Here is a 22,368-nt window from a genome sequence, read left to right as displayed (position 1 = left end):
CCATGATGAAAAAATTCAAAACTATAAAACTCACTGGTATAACTTATACACAAAGGAGAAAGAGAAAGGAAAATCATTAGATAAAACAACCCAATCACAAATAAAAGCAATAAGGAGAGAAGTAAGGAACAAAGTCCTTTGATCTTTGTTTCAGCAGCACAGAAAGTCAGGGAGCCCTGGCACTCTAATTGAGTGGTTTGCTGCTTTCTATAGCAGGGTAAAGAGAAAAAGGGAGACTGAGTCAGGGTCAGGAATATGGGGCTGTGAGGGTTGGGTTTTCCTGAACTCAGCCTTGCCTTTTGAAGGATAGTGTGCCCAATACAAGAGAGCCCACAGGGCTAGGGTTGCCCTATTGAAGTCCTATCCTATTGCCTGTCCCTGACCTCAGCTGCATATCCCTGTGTTGCAGTTAGGCTTAGGACTAGGAATGTCAGTCCACTGGGAGGGCCTGAGTTGCCTTTGCACATCCATGGGAAGCTTCCCCTCTCACCATCAATGGTCCAGGTGGGACCTTTGGTAAGGTCACTCAGGCCTGTGTTCCCTGAGACTGGGATGAGCTCAGAAGGCCGTGAAATCCCTGGTCAATGTCACAGTGAGGAATGAGTAGGACAGAGACCTTGCCTGGCCCCCTCCTCCATCCAGGAAGCCCTGCACAATGAACAGTGACTCCTGGAGAACTTGGGAGCTGATTTTTAACAGTCAACCCACTCCATGTCAACCCTCTTTTTACTTTTTTTTTTTTTTTCAAAAAGAAATATGTAGGGCTCTTTGTACATTTGCTAGCAGGAGAAATGTTCATGCTGAGAGGATTTGAAAGGGCACAGACCACTAGAGCACAGATAATGTATTCAAGTTTCTTAAGTTCTTAGAACATTGCTTGGGTCACCTCACTGTCCAGGCTCAATATTTCTTTGTTCCCTTGCAGGCAATTCAGAGGATGGAATATTTCAACTCTGGATGTAAGCACCTGCTGTCCCCATGGTGGTCATGTAGGGGGAATACCAGAGTCCCTGGGTGATTTCTATGCAGCACCTTCTTTCTCCTGGGCTGATAATCTCAGCCTGGGGGCCACCATTTACATCATGGGTATGAGCCAATGTGACTAGGAGCAGGTGACTCAGAACAGGTACTGGGGAAAGGCACCCCAAGCGGCTTTCTGGGGGCCACCCCATCATCTAACCTGCTACAAGTGACTTGGGCCAACCCATGGCCACTACAGAAGTGAATGACAGCAGGTTGTATAAATACCACCACACCAGAGGGGAGGGCTGAAGAGCGCCCCTGCTCCCCAAGAGTGGGCTGCTGGCTGGAGAAGCCTGTGACCCTCAGAGCCTGACATTCTGCTGCCCCCAAAGCAGGCAGACATTGTCCCTTGACCCTGGGATCTGCTGCATCCTCACCCCTGGCCGAGAGTCCAAGGCACCTCCCATCTCTGTAGATAACAGCAATTGCAGACAGCCCGGACCACGTGTTTGTGGTGGAGAATGGCTTCAAGGCCCTGAGAAACACCACTGATGCCAGGAGTGAGCTGATGGTGAGGGGCTGAGGCACCCGGCTCCTATGGCCAGAGGCTCACTCTCCCTGCCCTGCTCCACCCCTCCTGTGTTCCAGCTCACGTCAAAGGCCTGCACTGCAGTTAGGTCTGTGGATCCCCCACCATGTGTGCAGGAGGTGAGAGCTGAGGAGGCCCTGCTGAGGGCAGAAATGTCTGTGCCTGTGTCTGGCGGTGAGGAAAAGGGTGCGGTTTGTGTGTGTTGCCTGTGTATGTGGTGTATGTGTGTTTGTGGTGTGTGGGTGTATGTGTACTATATGTGTGTGGTATGTGGTGGGCATATATGTGTGTATTTTCTGTGTGGTGTGGCACATGTGTAAGTAGTGTACTTTTGTGGTGTGTAGTATGTGTGTGTTGTGATGGTGTGCATGTGCTGTGTATGATGTGTGTGTGTGGTGTGTATGTGACATGTATGTAGTATGGTTAGATGTCTGTGTGTGTGCATAGGAGTGTGCAGTATGTGAGTTTGGTGTATTTGTCGTGTGGTGTGTGAGTGTCAATGTGTGTGTGTTTCATGTCTAGTGTGTGTTTTTCTGTGGTGTGTGGTGTACTGTGTGTGTGCTATTTTTGTGTAATGTGTTGTGTGTTTGTGGTAATGTGTGTTTTGGGGGTGTGTGATAAGTGGTATGTGTGTCATATGTGCATATGGTTTGTAGTGTGTGTGGTGGCTATGTGTGTAGAGGGTCATGTGTGATGTGTGTGGGTGTTTGGTTTGTGGTATGTGTGTGGCATTGCGTGTGTGTGTGTGTGTGTGTGTGTAGTGGGTGCGTGTGATAGGTAATGTGCATGTGGTATGTGTGTATAGTGTGTGGTGAGTGTGGTGTTTGTGTACATGTATAGGGCTATGTGCGATGTGTGTGTATTTGCTGTGTATGTGATATGTGGTGTGTGTGGCAGTGTCGCTGTGTATACGTATCTTGTGGTGTGTTGTGTGTGGTGTGTGGTACGTTCTGTGTGTATCAAGTATATGTGTCTATGGTGTGTGGGTATGTGTATGTGTTGGGTGTAGTGTGTGTGGTGTGTGTGTGATGTGTGCGTGCTGTGTATGGTGTTGGGTGCGTGCTGGGTGTGTGTGTTGTGTGGCAGAGTGGGGAATTTGTGCCCTTTGTGTGGTGCGTGTATGATGTGTGATGTGTGTGGTGTGTGTATGAGATGTGTGGTGTGTCTTTGGTATTTTTGGTGCATGTGTGTTTGCTATTTACGTGTGTGTGTGGTGTGTGGGTGTGTGTGCTTTTGGGTGCGTGGTGTGATGTGTGTGGTATGGGGTGGGTTGAGTGTGTTTGTGGGGCAGTGTGCATGGGTGGGTGGGTGTGGATGTGTGGCCCCATGGGTGTGAATGTGAGTGTTCATTGGTGTGGGGGGAATATGCGGGGGTGGTGGTGTGAGTACCACCTGTGCACAATTAGTGTGTTGTTACCTCAACAATAAGTTTAACTCTGAAGCAAGAGAAAAGACATGTGGCCAAAGAACCTCAAGGGAAACACTAGCAGTGGCATGAGGCAGCAGGGTAGCTTGAACCACAGACCAGGAGCAGCCATGGCTCCTCCCAGGAAGACCAGGCAGGTGCAAGAGCTGAAATACCTGTGTAATTTACCACATCAGCAAAATGGGAAACAGGAACCAGGTACTAAGCAGTTATCTCAGGGGATGAAGAATAAGAAGTGGGGGCATCAACATCCCACAGCACCCTGTGAGCAGAAGGAAACCTCCATAGCCCGACAAAGGCATCCACACAAACACCCTCGGCTCACCTCAATCCCACAGGATCAATCACAGCATCCGTCCCTGCTGTCTGAGACATGGTGAGGATGCTCTCTTGCCATCCAGGGTCCTGGTATGGGTGGTGACAGCCTTGTGTGGTCCTCTGTGATGACCCCTGTCTGTCCTGACCTCCGCCTGTGAGTGCTGGGACTCTGCATGGCTGGCATTTACACAACTGCAGCTGCTGGAGAGGAGGGGAGCCCTGGGTATCCTCCCTCCATGGGGACAGCATGAGGCTGGGTGCCACTGGCCCCAGAGCAGCAGCTGGGCTCTGGCCTCCCTGTTCCTCACTGCAGGGTGCCCTGGCAGTAGGCTGTGGGGACAGACACACCATCCATGTCTGAGCTCTGCTCTCCATGGGCACACGACCAGGAGCAAATTGTCCAGTGTCGGCAAGCTCCTGCGGTGCCTCCTATGAACAGAAAGGACGCTGTCAGGCCTGTCTTGAGTCCCAGGGCACTGGGCTGTGCAGGGACTGGCACAGGGCTGGGAGCTGGTAGGTCCCAGAAATAGGAGCTGTGCTGACACTTCCATGATTGGTCCTGGGCTCTGTCCCCAACTCTACCTCTCCCCATTGCAGAGCTGAGGATGGGGGTGGAGTAGACAGAGCTCCCCTTCCCCTCGGGGTCTCTTTCTGCTGCTCCTGATTTAAAGCCGCTCAGCCGTGCAGCAGTTGTGACAGCTGTGCTCCTCTGATGATGTCCTCGGACATGCACAGGCTGTGGCATCTGAGCAGCCCTGTCAACCCCAGGTGAGGATGTGAGTCGTCACTCCTCCCTGGAGGCAGCTGAGTCAAGGTGACAGGTGCCCTCTGCCCACCAGCTCGGCCCTCTACGTCTGCCCATGTGGCCTGGCAGTCACAGCCCTGAACTGTCAGCTGTTGGCTAACTTGTGCAAAGCTGCCCCACATGGAGGGTGACAGTCACAGCAGGGAAAGCCCAAGGCAGGAGCGTGAAACCCAAATGCAACAGAATATGCCCTCTCAGCAGGCTGCCGCTGAGAAGCCAGGAGGGTTCTAGGGAGCCCAGGAAGGAGGCCAGGGAGGGAGGCAGAATGTAACTTGGAACCACTCGTTCCATGAAGGTCCAGAGCAGTCCCCAGCCCTGCTCAGGGTGGCAGAGTTGGGCTGGCCAAGGTGTGCACTACCCAGGCTCAGATGTACCTTCCAGTGTCCGGCTGGTCAGGGCCCTTTGGAAGCCTGAGCAGGGAAGATATTGAGAGTGCAGCCCGGGAGCATCAGATTTGGAAGCAGCTCCGCAGTGGGAGAGGACCCCATGCTTGCACTGAGGGGGCCCAGGCCTGGGAGCTCAGCACAGGGCACCAAGCTGGCCTTTCCTGTTGTCTCTCTCACAGCCTCAGTGCCCCCACAAGGTTCTTCCTAAGGAAGCATCATGGCCATTGGACAGGTGACCTCAGAGGCCAAACAGGTGATACCATGAGGAGGAACAGGCCAGGACGAGCCAGCTGACGTTAGCAGTCGGAAGGCCTTGGAATGAAGGTGGGTCCTGGAGCTCCCCATGTGAGGAGGGTGGAGCCCCAGGCCCCAGTCAGGGACTGACATGGAGGGACACAAACCCACTATTCCTGCCATTCCCATTTTACAAAAAATCTAGACATTTGCATTTTTAGAAAGAATGTTCAAGTTTTCTTGCTTTTTTTGTCCTTTGAGACAGGGGCTCACTCTGTTGCCCAGGCCAGCATGCAGTGGCATGATCATGGCTCACTGCAGCTAAATTTTAAAAATTTTCTTAGAGACAGGGTCTCATTATATTGTCCAGGCTGGTTAATTCCTGGGCTAAAATGATCCTCCCACCTCAGCCTCCCAGTGTGCTGGGATTACAGGCATAAGCCACCGTGCCTGTCAATGTTCAGGCTTTTCACTGTGGGCCCCCGTTTTTGAAAACACTTGAAAGGCTCAGAAAGCATGTCAGCAGGCCAGCTTCACCCACAGCCCGCCTTGAAGGTGTGACGCTGCAGGAAGGCAGGAAGCAGGGATCACAGGAAGCTTTCTTTGGGTGCATGGACCAGGTGCACCCCAGGCATCCGCAGGGATTGGAATGAGCGGGGCCTGGGCCAAGAGGCAGGGATGGAGGCCAATGCCCTTGGCAGCTTCAGACCTGCAGGAAGCCCGGCTGGCTCCTGGGGCCAGCCCCACCTGCCCTGTGTCCCCTGTGATGTTTGACTCAGGGCAGGAGCCACAGTGGTGGAAGGACACACTCCCTGAGCCTCAGGGTGGGTGCCCTGTGGTCCTTACTGGTTCAGGAAGAGCAGGAGATGAGGAATCACCTGTAGGTCTCTGGAATCACAGCTAAAACAGGGCTTCTGTGATGGATTTCCCTGAGCAGAGTCCTTGGTGACTCGCCTGCCGCACCCGAGTCCTGGCCCTGCCCCTGTGGGTGTCCTGCCTGCCACAGGCACACAGAAGACAGAGGGGAGAGACCCCGAGGGTTGAGCAGCCCTGAAGGAGGCATCCAGGCCTGGGTGCCCAGCTCAGGCACAAGACAGGGTGTCTTCAGGCAGCCTTGTGGCTCCGCTTACACCTTACATCAGGGAGGGCCTGGCTGAGTGCACGGCCTGCACACCTGGGGCCTGAGGGAGCACCACAGATTTCAGGGCGGGAACATCACGCTGACCCCACCCTGTGCAGGGGCTAAGTGAGACCTTTCCTGGACTCCTTGCTTTAGGCATGGTAGGGAGAGGGCCCTTGAGTACTCAAGGCCCAGCCGCCTCCTCTTGGACCCTCAGTGACACCAGGTGAAGATTTGGCCCAGTGACACACAGACATCGGTCGAGACACAGCACGAGTGGTGTCCTGACCACCCTGCCATGTGTGCTGTCAGGCTCCCAACCAAGGTCGCAGGGCGCCCCTCAGCTCCCTGGAGTTCCCTCTGGCCCAGCCCCTCAGGCCTCCCTTGGGGGCTCAAAGCAGCACTCCCCTGACTGGTGTGAGTGTGAGCTGCAGGACGATGCTGCCCTCCGTGCAGTAGGTGATGAAGGACAGTCGAGTTCTCAAGCTGGAGAGGAAGCACGTGGCCCTGAGAAGCCAGAGAAACAGCCAGAGCGGGTGACACCCATTCACCACCTCCCACCCTAACTCTTCCTCTTTGGGGCCCCTTGCTAGATATAGGGAGATGAGATAAATGTAGTGAAGCACTCTGAGGCCTGTGGAGATGAGGGGCCCACAAAGGAGAGTCAGAATGGCAACTCGCTGCATCCCCACGATCCCAGCACCTCCCAGAGACACTCGCACTCACCACACACACACACACCCCCCCCACACATGCACCGCCACACACACACAAACACACACAAACACACATCACACAGACACACATACGCACATATGCACACACACCACACACATGCACACACAAGCACACACATGCACACACACCACACACATGTGCACACACACCACACACACATGTGCACACACATGCACACACACGCATTCACACACCCCACGCTGAACATGCAGGAAGATGGACACACAGCTCTCACAGCTGGTCTCTCTCTACTGGAAAATACTTTGCCTCCTCACCCCATTCCTCTCTCCTCTTCCTCATCCCTCATCCACCTTAGAAACCAAGCAACAAGGCAGAGCAGAGGGAGTACAATTCAGGCCAAACCCACAACTTCCCCACACCATCTTCCCATCACCTGTGTTTACTGAGGTCAGACCACAAAAGCCCTCTGGGGCCACCACCTAGCTAGAGGGTCCAGTGAGCTGCTGGGGTCCTGAGTAGTTTGGGGAGAGGCCCCTAGAGTCCCGTAAGCAGAAACATCTAGTGCAAGGGCAGCCTGGGGCAGGCCGATGTGTGGGGCAGCCTGCCCGCACCTGCCGCCCAGTGCTGGAAGGCGGGAGCACTGGAGAACGGAAGGACAGCAGGGCTCAGCCAGGACCCAGGGGCCCATCCAGTCCTGACCGTGTGCACACGCTGGAATTCTCTGTGCCTCCCCTCCTAGCATATAAGTATGGTTAGGTCCTTCGGGGTTTAGATGTGCTCAGCATCCTGCTTGGCACATGGCAAGTTCTGGATTCATGTTATTTCACATTCTCCACCTGTGCCCAGAGACCTTCCCCCATCCATCCCGGGCTTGAGCTTTGCCCCCACTGGGGTCCCCAGCAGAACCCTAGGAGAGCAGGCAGGTGCACGTAGCAGGGGGCTACTGAGAGGACCGTTTGGACCCTTACTCCCGCTCTCTGGAAGAACGCGTTCAACAAGGCTGCCAGCCCTCAGCGAAGCCCATCCATTGTCCAACCAGATGCCTAAGTGGGGAATCACCACCCTCAGGGCTGTGCTAAGGATCAAGGGCACAAGACCTGGCCAGTGCATCTTGGAAGTCCCTAGTCTGGGCAGGGGGGAGGGACTCCCCTTCCAGCAAGCAGGGAGCTCCCCTCATTGCTGGCTTTGCTTAGAAGTTGGTGGGCTGGGGTCTGCATTCCCTAAGCATCAGCATCCAGTAGGAATGAGAAAAATCAGAGGGAGTTCAGTGGTTGCCTCCCCCAAAGTAGTGAGCTGAGGATGCTGGAGTGAGCTGTCGTGCTAGACACTCCTCATCTGCTCCTTGCGCACAGCGTCCCGTTTCTGGTTTCCGCCTTGGTCAGCAGCGCCGCAGCACGGGTGTGGCTCAGGTCTGTCTTTGGAGTTATTCCACTTTTTGTCTTAAACTCTGTGTTTGTGCTTCATTTCTCATTAATGAATCTTAGAACTTCGGTCCTTTTAAAACTCTGCATTTGTCATAATTAGCTGTCCTGGTCATATAGTTTTATTCCTTTATCTTTTTTGAACACTTTATACACCCTTATTACAATGTTCCTTTTAGATCACTCTATTCTCTTTACTCTCTGGGCCTTGAATCTCCTTGTTTCTTGTATCCGCTCCTCTCTTTGGGGAGACACCTGGGAGTTTTTCCTCTGAGCGCCTCTTCAGTAGGAAATGATTTTCCACGAGAATCCTGGTTCCCCTGGATGAGGACGGTGTCTCCCGGGGAGAGTTTCCTGTTTGGTTTTGCTGGAGCCTGGCGGGTTCGCTCAGGTGCAGATGGGTATAGTGTTAGCTCCTCAGCTCAGAGTTTCTGCACCAGTCACTGCGGACCTGGGGCCCTGGTTTCCCACAGATGCCCAGGGCAGGGGCCTTCTTCTGTGCTAGGTGCTGCTCCGTGGTATTTGTTCCGTGACTCCGCAAACATTGTTTTAAAATCAGTTTGTACCATCGGCCTAGTAAACAAATGTAACACATGTGCCTCCTGGAACAATGGACTGGCACACCACCCCCTTCTCATCTTCATCCCAGTCCTCAGGGAGGCCCCTGGTCACTGAAGTCTGAGGCCACCAAGGCAGGAAGACCCTGGGGGGAGGGTCAATGAGAGATGCCTCTCAGCCCCTGTGCCTGCTGTCCCTGGGCCTCAGGTTAGAGTTTCTGCAGACTTTGTTCCTTCCCGTTTCTGAGACAGCCTGAGCTTGGGCCACCCTCCCCTTCATGGAGTCCCAGCTGTCAAACAAACACCTCCAGGGCCATCTGCTCTCTGAACAAGAGTTTTCCTCCTGGGATGCCCACACCCACCCACAGAAACAGGGATATAGGGAAGAAAGGACCAAAATTTCTGGTTGCAATGATTGTATCCATGAGTTTGAGACCCCCAGGTTACCTTTGGACTCATGAGCTGAACTGCTGGGCATTCTGGCCTGGATGTCCCTGGAGCCCCAGAACCTCCACAGGGATCATGAGCAGGGGTTCACTGCCCCAGAACAACGAGGACACCCACACCCACATGGTCTACCCTGGTTCCTCACTCATCAGAGGAAATGACGAGATTCCAAGGTCCCCTCCAGTGTCACAGGCTGGCCTGAGCCATAGGGTCCTGACCCATCATGACATCAAATGCCCGGAGCTCATCCTGCAGGAGCAGCCACAGAGGAGCCCCTGGGTGTGCTGGGTAGGGGGGGCTGTACGGAATCTCATTCACTCTGGACAGCTGTGGTCTCTGCAGAGGCCAGGGGTCTGTGGCCCCCAAACTACCCTCAACGATGCAGTCCAGCCAGAACTGGGGCCTTTTGGCTTCAAAACGTGTTGGAGTCTTTCCCCAGAGCCCATTGTCTTTTAGAAATTACCACTTAGGGAGGGTAGTGCTGCTGATAAGGCCTGGCATGCACTGAATTGTGTCCTCCCCAAAATTTATATATTAAAGTCCCAACCCCTGGTTCCTCAGGATGCAGCTGTACTGTGTTTGGAGAGGATTTGTAAAGGTTAAACGAGGTCATTAGGGTGCGCCCTAATCCAGTACAACTGGTGTCCTTACAGGAACAGTTTAGGAAACAGACATGCGCGGAGGGAACAGCATGGGAGGACACAGGAGGAAGGCGGCCGTCAGCAAACCTGGCTCCATGAGACCCAGAGGAAACGACCCCCACACCTTGACCTTGGACTTGCAGCCTGCAGAATTCTCAGGAAAAGTGTCTGGTTTTTGTCACTCAGTGTGTGGAACTTTGTTCTGGCCCCTAGTGGACAAATACAATGGCTTTGCTGTTAACAGCCTAGTGGACAAATGCAAAGGCTTTGCTGTTAACAGCCCAGACCTACGTTTCCTGCACATAAGGCATGGGACTCCCTCATTCCCTCTGCCCAGGCCCAGCCCTGGTCTCCGAGCTGAGCTCACTGGGTAGGCTGCGGGCAGCAGGCGGGAGTGGGGCCTGATGGAAGGGGTGGTGCTGAGGCAGTGAGGGCGGCAGAGGGATGCTCACTTGCTCATGTGGCTCAGCTTCGTGGAAGCATCGGGAGCAGGAGTGAAGGAAGCAAGGTGACAGGGGCCACTCATGGGGAGACAGATGGGCAGGCTCCTCTACATGCTGGAGACAACTTTGAGGGCACCTGCTCCACCCACTGCCACACCCTCAAACTTCCCCATACCCTGTGCATGGTCCAGCAGCAGCCCTGATTGTATGATATGACCTTGGTGGTCAGATCAGGCATGCACAGCTTGACCCAGACTATGGGATCAGAATCTCTCCCCAGCAACGTGGCCATGGGGTCTCTGAAGAGAGGACGAGCAACCGCAGACTGCAGGGCTACTTGCAACAGCCAAGTACACAGAGAGGCAGAGGTGAGGAGAAGGGAGCAGAGCTGAGGCCACATGGCCCAGGGAGCAGGGCAACCTGAAGGAGACCCCAAGCAGGGGTCCTGTGGGTTTTCCAATGTCTGGTCCTGCTAAGACCTGGCTGCTCTTGTGATCATGAGCTGGCAACCTACAGTCACTACAGCCCTGTCCTTCTGTTGTCTCCTCTTGGGTCCTGCCTCCGCACAGCCTGTAGCCAGGCTCAGGCTGTGATCTCCCATATGGACCCTAAGGCAGGCTTTCTTACACTTTCCACGGAAATTCTCCAGCTGATAGAAGTGAACTCCCCAAGCTGGGGCCATATTCTCAAGTGGTCTGTAAAATTTTTGCAAGGTTTGTGGTTCATCTAAAAGATTCATAATTTAAAAATGGAATTCTTGATAGTTAAGTCAAGGCAGATTGGGTTTCTGGTGAGAGTCAGCTCTCTGGTTCATCTTTAGCATCTTTTGGCCAACAATGTCTCCTGTGTCCTCCCACCGTGGAAGGAGGGAGGCAGCCCTCTGGAGCCTCTTTTATAAAGGCACTAATTCCATCCATGAGGCTCCGCCCTGGTGACCTAATCACCTCCCCATACCCCCACTTCCTCATACCATCCCTTAGGGTTTAGGATTTCAACATATGAATCTTTAGGGGACACTAACTTTCAGGTCATAGCATTTGGACTTACACCATTGCCACACCCCCGCCCCTCTAATTCTTGGGCCTTCAGACTCAGACTGAGTCACACCACTGACATTCTTGTTTCTCTAGCTTGCAGATAGCAAACTGCGGGACTTCTCAGTCTCCATAACCACCTGAGCCAATTCCTATAATAAATCTCCTCTTACATATACCTGTATATATCCTGTTGGATCTATTTCTCTGGATAACTCTGGCTAATACACACTGCAAGTACCTGTGCAATATCAAGGGCCTGGCTATCTGCTTGAAATGTAAAATAGAAAACATACGTGTGCACGCACGCACGCACGTGCGCACACACACACACACACACAGAGACCCTGCCCAAAGCCACCTGCCAAGTGCCTGTCCTCAAACCAAGGCCCAGGCCCCTTCACCCGTCTCCATCACAAGTGTCGCCAGCCTGTCTGACAAACTGCCCTACAAAGTTACTGACATTGGCCTGGCCTCCTGGGGACACAAGGCCCTGAACATTGTGGAGAATGAGATGCCAGGCCTGATGCACATGCCAGAGCTGTGCTCAGCCTCCAAGCCACTAGAGGGCACCCGCATCGCAGGCAGCAGGCATCGCCAGCTGCCTGCATACGACCATGGAGACCGTCATCCACATTGAGACCCTCATCATCCTGGGTGCCCCAGCAGCAACATCTTCCTCACCCAGGACCATGTGTTGACTGCCATTGCCAAGGCTGGCATTCCAGTACATGCCTGGAAGGGCGAAAGGATAAGGAGTACCTCTGGTGCATCGAGCAGTCACTGTAATTCAAGGACGGGCCCTCAACATTATTCTGGAGGATGGCAACGACCTCACCAACCTCTTCCACATGAAGTACTCACAGCTCTTGCTGGGCATCTGAGGCACTTCCGAGGAGACCAAGAGGGGTCCACAACCCACACAGGATGCTGGTCAGTGGGATCTTGAAGGTGCCTGCCATTAATGTCAATGACTCCATCACCAAGAGCAAGTTTGACAAGCTCTATGGCTGCTGGGAGTCCCTCATAGATGGCATCAAGTGGACCACAGAGGTGATGATTGCCAGCAAGGTAGCAGAGGTAGCAGGCTACAGCAACATTGGCCAGGGCTGTGTCCAGGCCTGTGGGGTTTTGGGGCCCACGTCATCATCACCAAGATCGACCCTGTCAATGCACTGCAGGCTGCCATGGAGGGCTATGAGGCGACCACCATGGACGAAGCATGTTAGGAGGGCAACACCTTTATCACCACCACAGGCTGTGGCAACATCGTCCTTGGCCAGCACTTTGAACAGGTGAAGGATGATGCCATCATGTGTAACACTGGACACTTTGATGTGGAGATCGATGTCAAGTGGCTCAGCGAGAACACTTGGAGAAGGTGACCATCAAGCACCAGGTGGCCGGGTACTGGCTGAAGAATGGGCGCCGCACCATCCTGCTGGCTGAGGGTCAGCTGGTCAGCCTGGGTTGTGCCATGGGCCACCCTGGCTTTGTGACGAGTGACTCCTTCATCAACCAGGTGACTGCAGAGATTGAGCTGCGAACCCACCCAGAGAAGTACCCCATTGGGGTTCATGTCCTGTCCAAGAAGCTGGATGAGGCAGTGGCTGAAGCCCACCTGGGCAAGCTGAACGTGAAATTGACCAAGCTGACTGAGAAGCAGGCCCAGTACCTGGGACATGTCCCCTGATGGCCCCTTCATGTGTGATCACTACCACTACTGAGAGTCAGACGTGTGTTTCACCTTCCAGCTGCTGTTCTTGCCCAGGCTCTGCCTCTCCTTCTTAAGAGCAAATAGCACCAATTTTGTGACTGGTTTGTCAGCATCCCCCATCGACTCCTCAGGGCTGGTCACTCAGTTTTTGGCTTCAGTTGCACCCTCATACTATTCCAAGTGTGTCAGGGGAACTGTGAGGCCCCTCCTCAAGCCCTGGTCACAGTGGAGGTGTAAGGGAGACAGCCACAGGGAACTGTGAGCTCAGTGGTCTTGGAACTGCTCACTAAGTCAGTCCTCCCTTAGCCTGAAGTTGGTAGTGGAGTCACAAAGCCCATGTACTTTACCATCTAGGCCTTCACCTGGCCTGTGGACTTATACCGTGTGCTCGGTTTACAGGTTCAGTGGTTCCTCAGCCCCTGACAGAAGGAGCTGTACTGAAGGGCAAGGAGGAACTGTTTCAATTTTCCTGAGAGCCTTGGCTTAGTGCTGGGCCTTCTCTTAAACCTCATAACAATGAGGTTGGTACTTTCAGTCCCTGTTTTACAGGGGTTAGAATATACTGTTAAGGACAACTGAGAAAGAACAGAGAAGTGACAGCCAGAGGTTGAGAAGGGCCAGAAAAGCATAAAAGCAGGCATAGATTGGCCACTACTTTGTAACGAGATGGTTCCTATCACAACCCTGGGTCAAAAAGAGAGTAATTTGGTTTATAATGTTTAAATAATATTTATAAAGTTAAAAGAAAGCAGGAAGGTAGGTAAATAAAAAATCTCAATGCCATTAAAAAAAAAAAAAAAAAAGGGAGAACACAAAACAGAATGAATATTTCAATAGATACCTGACCAGGTATGCAAATTACCCAGCATGGCGCAGGCAGAAACACTAGGCAGTGCTTGAGACACAGAGTTCCCTTCTGCCCCTCTGTCTCCCTCTACATGCTGAGCCTACTCAGGGAATCCTGGTGAGACATGGAGTTCCCTTCTGCCACGCTGTCTTCCTCTACATGCTGGGCCTACTCAGGGAATTCTGGTGTTCACAGAAGAGGTCAGGGGAACTGCATGAAGACCACAGCTTTGTGTAGGCCCACAAGCTTCAACACAGGCTTATGGATGTGTGGTTGTGTATGTGTGCACGCAGAGGAGTCCTGCAGCCACGCCTGGTGGGAGTCTAGGGGAGGCTCCTAGAGTCCAAGCCACTAGCCCAGGCTTGGAGACCTGAGCTGAGGGATTGGAGGGAGGGGCTGAGCAGCAAGCTCAGGAATAGCCCAGGAGGACAGTCCACCCAACCAGCAGTGGTGAGGGAGCCTCGGCCCAGCCCAGAGCTGGGTCCACTGGCCAGCCAGGTGGAGGGGTTCCTTCAGGCTCCAGTGATGACCTGGCAGGAGGCTGGGGACATGCTGTAGGCTGTGAGCCTCTGTGAGAGGTGGGTGGATACTTCCCCCATATCCCCACTCCTGGCTGCAGGTTCTGCATTTGGGGACAGGAGCCGAGTGCCCAGTACACCTCTGCAGACAGCTGCTCTGCATTGACTCCTGGTTCTTCCGCTTAAAAGTTGTGGGATGTTAAGCAAGTTGCTATAAATTCTCAGACCTGTAATTTCCTAATCTATCCAATGTGAAGAAAGCAAGCCAAGCTCACAAAATATTAGTGAGTCTAAAACAATTCACCCGTGGCGATCAGTGCACATTCCCAAGGAGGATAAAACAAAGTTGAGAAAACTCCCCAGTGTTCTGATGTGACGTCCCCACCTCCTAGGACCAAGGGTCTAGCACAGAGTAGACACTTAGGATGTATCAAGGCCCCATTGAACTCTGGGAGTTCTGGCTGTGCCCACTTTAATGATAAATGATCAGAGTGCTGCACTAAGGCAGCTTCACCGTGAAGCAGCCATCTGGGAGGGCCTGGTGGTTCAGCTCCCAACTGCGGAAGGGGGCCACCTGGGGAAGTGCACAGGGCTCTGGGCTACAGTCAGAAGACTCAGCTGCTAAAGCCCAGCCCAGCCCTCCTACACTTTCCTACACTTCGACCCACCTGATGCCTCCTCTCACGGAGGCTCGAGCCCCTGGTGGTGGGTGTGGGGTGGGGGATCTAAGGGCTCACCTTGTCACTAGGCAATCCCTGTCCCAATCACCTCCATGCCTCTTTGCTAGGGCTTGTGGGTTGACAGTTGGAGTTTCAGGACCGCAAGAAAAGTGCCTTAAATAACACTTTCCTACAAATAAATAGCCATTTATTTTCCCATTGATTGGAGATGTTCGCTGTAGCACATCCTATGTGGGTCTGGTTCCTGCCTTTATTCTCTCCCTCACCGTGGTGCTCCCCAGAGGACTCCCTAACAAAATAAACCTTCTACATGTACATTTTCCTCTCCAGTCTGTTTCCAAGCCTCTATAAGAGGTTCAGCTAATACAGGTGTGCAGACCAGGTGTGCACATTTGCCTCCAAAAGTCCCACCAGGGTCTTGCCATCAAGGGAGCCTTCCCTAGTAGGTTGGGGAAACCAGTAGGAGAGCTAAAGCTCCAGGGTCCTTGCCCTCAGTGATTGGCACCCTAGCAGGGACTGGGCACTGTCCACAAATCTATCCCCAACTCCTTCTTGGATGCACGGCTACTAAATTGTAGCCTCCCCTGCAGCTCAGCAGGCTGTGTCTGAGCTCATGGCAGTGGCAGGTGCACATGCCTGTCACCCAGTCTAGCCCTGCTCCTTCTGTCTGGCTGACTAGAAGCTGATCTCAAAAGAATGCTCTTGCCTGGCAGAGCTTCCCCTGCATATTGAGGTCCCTGAATGACCAGTGGAGGCCTGCAGTGTCCCTGGAGGCCTGGACCTTCTCTGTGCCATCCCAGGGGTGAGAAGTGCCCTGGCTTCATGTGAGCTTTGTTGTTCCACGTGGGGCTACTCATAGCCTCACCTGCTCTGGCTCATTCCAGCTCTACAGGGGTGCTTTACGTGACATCCAGTAGACTCTCAGAAATGTGTGTTCTTATAGTCATAAGTAAGGAATAAGCAGCTCTGATGTGAGAGTTGTTTTCTGAAAGTATGCTACACCCCTCCAAGGAGGGGCAATGGAACAATGGCAGCCCAGGAGTAGAAGTAGTTAGTTGGCACCTCTCAGGCATCAAAATAGTGAGTAAATACTAACACTTCAAATAGATCCTCTAGGAGAGCACACTGAAATTCACCAGAAACATGACAGGAATCAGACAGCAGAGGAGAGGGAAGCCTGCCGAGCTGGGAACCCCAAGGAGCCACAAAGGGCTCCGTAACACAGGGAAGAGGTGAGTGAGTGAGAGAACCCTGAAATTTCACACCTCCACCATGGACCTTTGCAATCCTAGCCACAGGGAGCCCCCCTCATCGCCCCCAGGCCTCCAGATGAACACAGGGAGCCTGCTGGAGATGGTGCAGAGGCACTGCTCAAGCCTACATGGATCCCACAGGCTTTTCATCCCTGATCCGCCTGGTGCAGTCACTGCTGCCCACCATGGAGGGGAACTGGGCACTTTCATGTGCCCCAAAGACAGATACCACAGCTGTGGTAAGGAGGAGTGGGTAGACGATGCTCTGCATGGCTTCCCTCTGCTGCTCCTCTCTGCCAAACGGGACTTGCCTGCTTTGGTGACAGGCTGCCAGTGCCACCACCCACCCCTGCCTGACCATGACAGCCACAGCTCAGTGTTCTTCTGAGAGCCTAACTCCCAGAGGCTGCCCATTAACCCTTTCCACCACAGGCTTGCCTCTGCTGCCCCAGGCCAGGGAGGGAACAGGAAGTTCAGGTACCTTCCTGAGCTCCTAACAGCAAAATCCAGCTTTGGGCGAAAAGTGTGAGTGGGCCATGAGCCCAACAACTGCCATCGCTCATTGCCCCAGCTGAAGGGTCCTGCCTTCCTGAGTGAAAGGTGCACAGCACAGCCACCCTGCTATGCCTGAACATTGCAGCTGTGGCCTGGAGCCCTTGGGAATGCCCAGCCCCCAGAGTCCTGTGATCTGTTCTCAGGCTCCAGGGGACCAGCCCACCCCTCCCCATCACAGCCAGCACCTGAACTCTGGGCTGGCTGGATTCTGGTCCAGTCACATCAGGACTCCTACATGCCATCTAGTGGGTCACTGAGACCTGTGGGAGTTTGGGAATTACCTAGCCCAGTCCAACATCGTTGGCACCTGACTCCTCCTTGGGCCTGAGTTTGGGCCCACCCAAGCAGCCAACACCACCATGATGACTCCCACCCACATGGCTGATAGGCAGAGCCGTTCCCCGTCTCCCCATGAGGCAGCGGCATTACCACATGGAGAACATTACCACATTGGAGAACAGGCGCGCCATACAACTGCCTGCATTGGGCTGAGTGAAGATCTTCTACCCTGAAGCCATTCCTGCAGAGAGGCACACAGGACAGGCATTTTTCATGTCTCTCAGCCACACTGTGGCCTGGAGATAGACCACAGTGTGCATCTGTACTGAGAAACACCAGCCCCAGAACAGAGGTGTGATAGGGAAGCTGACTGCATTCCTGCCTATCTAGGATATGGAGCCAGTGCAGCCCCCTCATCAACCACAGAGGCCTCTGTGCATTTCATCAGGCGCTCCCCCAGACACCCCCATCAGGGCTGGTGCCTGTGCTTATCACTGGGGGTATTTGTGGGAATGCCAGGGTTCCAGCTCTGCCCAGGTGCATCCTCTCTTCCACCCTCCCAATCTGCTCTGAGCAGGAAGCTCAGGGCACCTGGCATTCCGCTGTCCAGTCCATCACCTGAAACAATAGAGAGCACCTCAGTGAGCAAAGGTCAAATATACCCATGGGCTTATGCCCCAGCCAGTAGTAAACACCTCTCAGGCATCAAAACAGTGAGTAAATACTAATACTTCAAATAGATCCTTTAAGAGAGCACACTGAAATTCACCAGAGACATGACAGGAATCACAGACAGGAGAGGAGAGTAAAGTCTGCCGAGCTGGGACCCCCATGGACCGAAAAGGGGCTCCCTAACACAGGAAAGAGGTGAGTGATATATAAGTCAAGTAAGCCAGCTCTTATTTGTAAGTGCCACCTACTGGCCTGCAGGTTGAACTGCATGGCCCAATATAAAACAGAAGTGCACAGGGCTGCAGAAGGAAGTCCAAAACCCCTACCAACAAACTCTACAGTGACACCCTCAAGGCGGGAGAAGGGGGAGATAACAGAGAAAATATCCCACATAAATGAAAATAAATTCGAATATAAGAAGTGTCAGCTTCTCCAGATAAGAAGAAACCAGTGTAAAAATTCTAGCACCATGAAAGATCTGAATGTTGCGACAACATTGAATAATCACACTAGGTCTCTAGCAAAGATCCCCAACAAAAATGAAAACCCCAAAATTACAGACAAAGAATTAAAAGTATGGATTGCAGGGAAGGTCTATGAGAGCCTAGAGAAAATTGAAAACTAACACAAAGAAACCATGAAAACCGGGAAATGAAGGAAGAGATAAATACCTTTAAAACAACAACAACAACAACAACAGAACTTCTGGAAATAAAAAATACACTTAAACAATTTCAAAATACAGTTAAAAGCTTTAATGATCCAAGCAGAAGAAAAAATTTTCAGATCTTGAAGATTGGTCTTTTGCTAACATAGACAAAAATATAGAAAAATGAATTTTAAAAAAGAACAAAGAAATATGGGATTTTCACCAAACCTATAACTTATAGACATTCCTGAGAGAGAAGAAGAAAAAGTAAGCAAACTGGAAAACATATCTAGGGTAATAATTCAGGAAAATTTCCTTAATCTTGCTAGAGAAGTAGACTTCAAAATATAAGAAACTCAGAATACACTTACAGAATGGGAGAAAATATTTGTAAATTATGCTTCCAACAAAGGACTAATATCCAGAGTATATAAGGAAGTCAAACAACTAAACAGAAAAAAGCAAGCAACTCCATTAAAAACTGAGCAAAAGATATGAACACACATTTCTCAAAAGCAGCAAACACATGAAAAAATTCTCAACATTACTAATTATTAGAGAAAGGCAAATTAACACCACACTGAAATATCATCTTACACCAGTCAGAATGGCTATTTTTAAAAAGTTAAAAAACAACAGATGTAGGTGTGGATGTAGAGAAAATGAAACATTCATACACTGATGGTGGGAATGTAAATTAATTCAATGTCTATGGAAATCAGCTTGGAGATTTTTCAAAGAACTAAAAATAGAACTACCATGTTACTCAGTAATCCAATTACTGGGTATCGATCCAAAGGAAAAGAAATCATTATATAAAAAAAGACACCTGTACTTTTACATTTATCTCAGCACTATTCACAATAGCAAAGTTATAGAACCAATCTAAGTGTCCATCACTGGTTGACCAGATAAATAAAATATGGTATATATACACTATGGAATATTATGCAACCATAAAAATTGAAATTATGTTCTTTGCAGCAACATGATGGAGGTGGAGGCCATTATCCTAAGTGAACTAACTCAGAAACAAAAAAACAAGTACTGCATGTTCTCGCTTATAAGTGGGAACTAAACAATACGTATATATCGACATAAGGATGGAAATAAGAGAGGCTGTGGACTCCGAAACAGGAAGGGGTGGGAGGGGGATGAGGGCTGAAAGACTACCCATTGGAAACAATTTTCAGTATCTGGGTGATGGGTACACTAGAAGCCCAATCCCCACCAGTGCACAATATATCCATGAAACAAACATGCACATGTGCCCCCGAATCTAAAATTTAGAAAGGCAGCCCACCTGCAACTCAGTCCACCTGCATGACCAAGGGTTGTGCCCCTTTTCCCCCTTCACCAGGGTGAGGAGCCCCTGACTGATGCCAAACCTGGGGGATCAACTCAGCTGGAGAGGAGGAGGCAGGGCAGGAGTGGCCCACAGAAAGGTGGCTGGCAAAGTTCCCTCTGCCTGCCCCTGCCCCTGCTATCACTGTTCAACACAGAAAGCCTGGGAGGGTCCCTGTGGGTGACCAGGGTGGAGGGGTCCTCCCCTCTGATGTCCTCTAAGCTGGCCTTCTTAATCTATGACTTCCTCCCTTGAGGGATGAGGAAGGATGACAGGCCCTAACCTGAGTTCACATTGGCTAAACTCCAAAGGCTCTCAAACCCCATTAACAAACATATGTTGATTTCACCAGGATCACTACAACTCTTCATTAAATTGCACATGCATTTCTCCTTATGGGGTCACAGAGCCACAGAGATGGAAAGCAGCCTCTTCATGTTTATACATGGGTTAACACAGGAGCACAGACCAGCTGCAGAGGAGTGGGCTTGAACCTCCCAGGGCAGAAACGTAATTGTCATTAGTTAGAGACAACCCAATCTGAGGAAGAAATAAAATCTCTCTACACTTTCAGCTTATTTTAATTCCTTTCCTTTACCCTATCTATCTATCTATCTATCTATCTATCTATCTATCTATCTTTTTATTTATTTATTTATTTTGAGATAGGGTCTCGCTCTGTTGCCCAGGCTGGAGTGCAGTGGCAAAATCTCAGCTAGCTGCAACCTCCACCTCCTGGGCTCAATCAGTCCTCCACCTCAACCTCTTGAGTAGCTGGGACTACAGGCAGGCCATCCTGCCTGGCTAATTTTCATATTTTGGGTAGAGATGGGGTTTTGCTATGTTGTCCAAGTTGGTCTTGAACTCCTGGACTCAAGCAATCCGCCTGCCTTGGCCTTCCATAGGCCTCCCGTGAGCCACCATGCCTGACCTCCCTTTCTGCCTAATGAAAGCTTTCCCACACTTTTCCTGGTATCATGAGTACAGTGAACATTTTCTCCCTGAGTCTTGAGAGACACACAGTTCCAGGCACCTTATAAAGTTGCCTTGGCTGCTCTGGGCACATTTGTATATGGCCGTAGGCATTAGGCAGCTGGGCCAGGCAGTCTAGAGCCAGAGGGTGTACTATCTGGCTGTCCATCCATTCCCACACCTGCACGGACATGTGACCCACCTCTCGGTACCCTGCCCATGGGGCCGCACACAGGCCATGCACCTGCTCGCCAGGCACCAGGCACCCTTGTCATAAATAACTCCACCTGTCCAGCAATGAGGTGGGAACACTCAATTCTTTGTGAAAATCTCTGTAATTACAGTACCAGAAGTGTGTGTATTTTGTGAAACAAAAAGTGTCTAAAAAACAAAGCAAGACAAAAAAAATTGATGAAGCCAGGTCTCCCACTGCAGGAAGAATGTTGAGAAGTGAAGTGTGGAGGGGTGGCATGTTCTCTTTAGCACCCACGGTTGCTCAGGGAATGAGCCTCCAAATGGAGAAAAACCAAATGACTGGGTCCCATCCACCCCCAGGGGCTCTAGCACCCTCTTCCATTTTCTCAACATTGACCTGGCTTATTTCTCTGGACGCCTTGTGCAGAGTGTTGTGTGCCTGGAAAAGCCTCTCATAACCAGGGGGATGTACAGACACAGAGGGGAGAGCCTGGGGAAGGGTGGGAGAGGCCCACTTCCCAACATCGCAGCTGGCAGGACCCAGATGCGGAGTCCGGGCTGCAGCAGGACAGGAGGGTGCAAGACGGAGAAGGGGGACAAGAAAGAGTAACTCCTCGGGATGACGGCATTGAAGGTCAAAGTCATGTGACCTAGAGAAAGCCCCAAAGCCCTATACACAGAGGCAAGCCATTGCATTGAAGCCTTAAAAGAAAAAAAAACAACAACATGGAGCGGGGACATTGTCATCCAAATTAGTCAATACTGTTTAAAACCTAAACCTGGTATATTTTTAACTTGTACTTACCTTTCAAAAATTCTATGGAAAAGTATAGATATTGCATTCTACTAGATGGGGGAGGTGGAGAGCAGTTGATTTACTCTCAAGATAGATTAGGTATGACTGGACAACCTCAGCCACAGCCCCCCAGGGGATCCCCTCCTGATGCGCTCAGGAGCCCCATGTGGTGTGCCCTTGGCCTGTGTGGGTGAGACCTTGGGCCATCCTGCAGCCACTGTCTGCACATGCTGGATGGTAGGATCCTGTCTGTTGACACTCATCTCTGTTGGGGCTGTGCTTCCTTCTTTGGGGACAAATGACTAAGAGGGGAAGTTTATCTTCTCTAATGAAATGAGGAAAATCTGCTGAAATTTGCCTGGTTTGGGGGACAGTGTGGGGTATCTAGAAAGAGAATTCACATTTTCAGAAAGACCCTCATTGCCTTCTGGGACACATTCAGAATTTGAATAGCCAAAAAAAAAAGGAAAGCAGGGACAAGGATGTGAAGAGTATAGAAAATAAGATACACAAGTGTTTTTCATTGCAAAAAAGCTAGGGAGGGAGATACAGCATTGAATTCACATTTCAAAGACTTTGGGGCTTTTTTTAGAGAGGAATTTGGCCTAAGACTTCATGGTCCCACCCCTTGGTGACAGATGAAGTTGGGGCGGTTAGGAGTGGAATGCATTCATGCCTGGCATCCCCACGGCACCAGGGAGCTTTATTCTGGCAGGTGCAGTATAAATCCAGCTCATTCAGAGGACAAGCTCCCTGGTGACAAACCCTTTGGTTGATCAGCAAGAATTCAACACCTTTGACCACAAA

The 22,368-nt window shown here is 51.5% G+C and overlaps 1 pseudogene; it reads left to right on the top strand.

Moving 5' to 3' along the window:
- Positions 1-6,678: 6,678 nt before the first annotated feature.
- On the top strand, positions 6,679-18,345 carry LOC116269534 (annotated as a pseudogene).
- Positions 18,346-22,368: the final 4,023 nt, after the last annotated feature.

The sequence above is a fragment of the Papio anubis genome, chromosome 11 (assembly GCF_008728515.1).
Source record: "Papio anubis isolate 15944 chromosome 11, Panubis1.0, whole genome shotgun sequence".
In the NCBI taxonomy this organism is placed as follows: Eukaryota; Metazoa; Chordata; class Mammalia; order Primates; family Cercopithecidae; genus Papio; species Papio anubis.
This window is presented reverse-complemented; position numbering and strand designations above follow the sequence as displayed.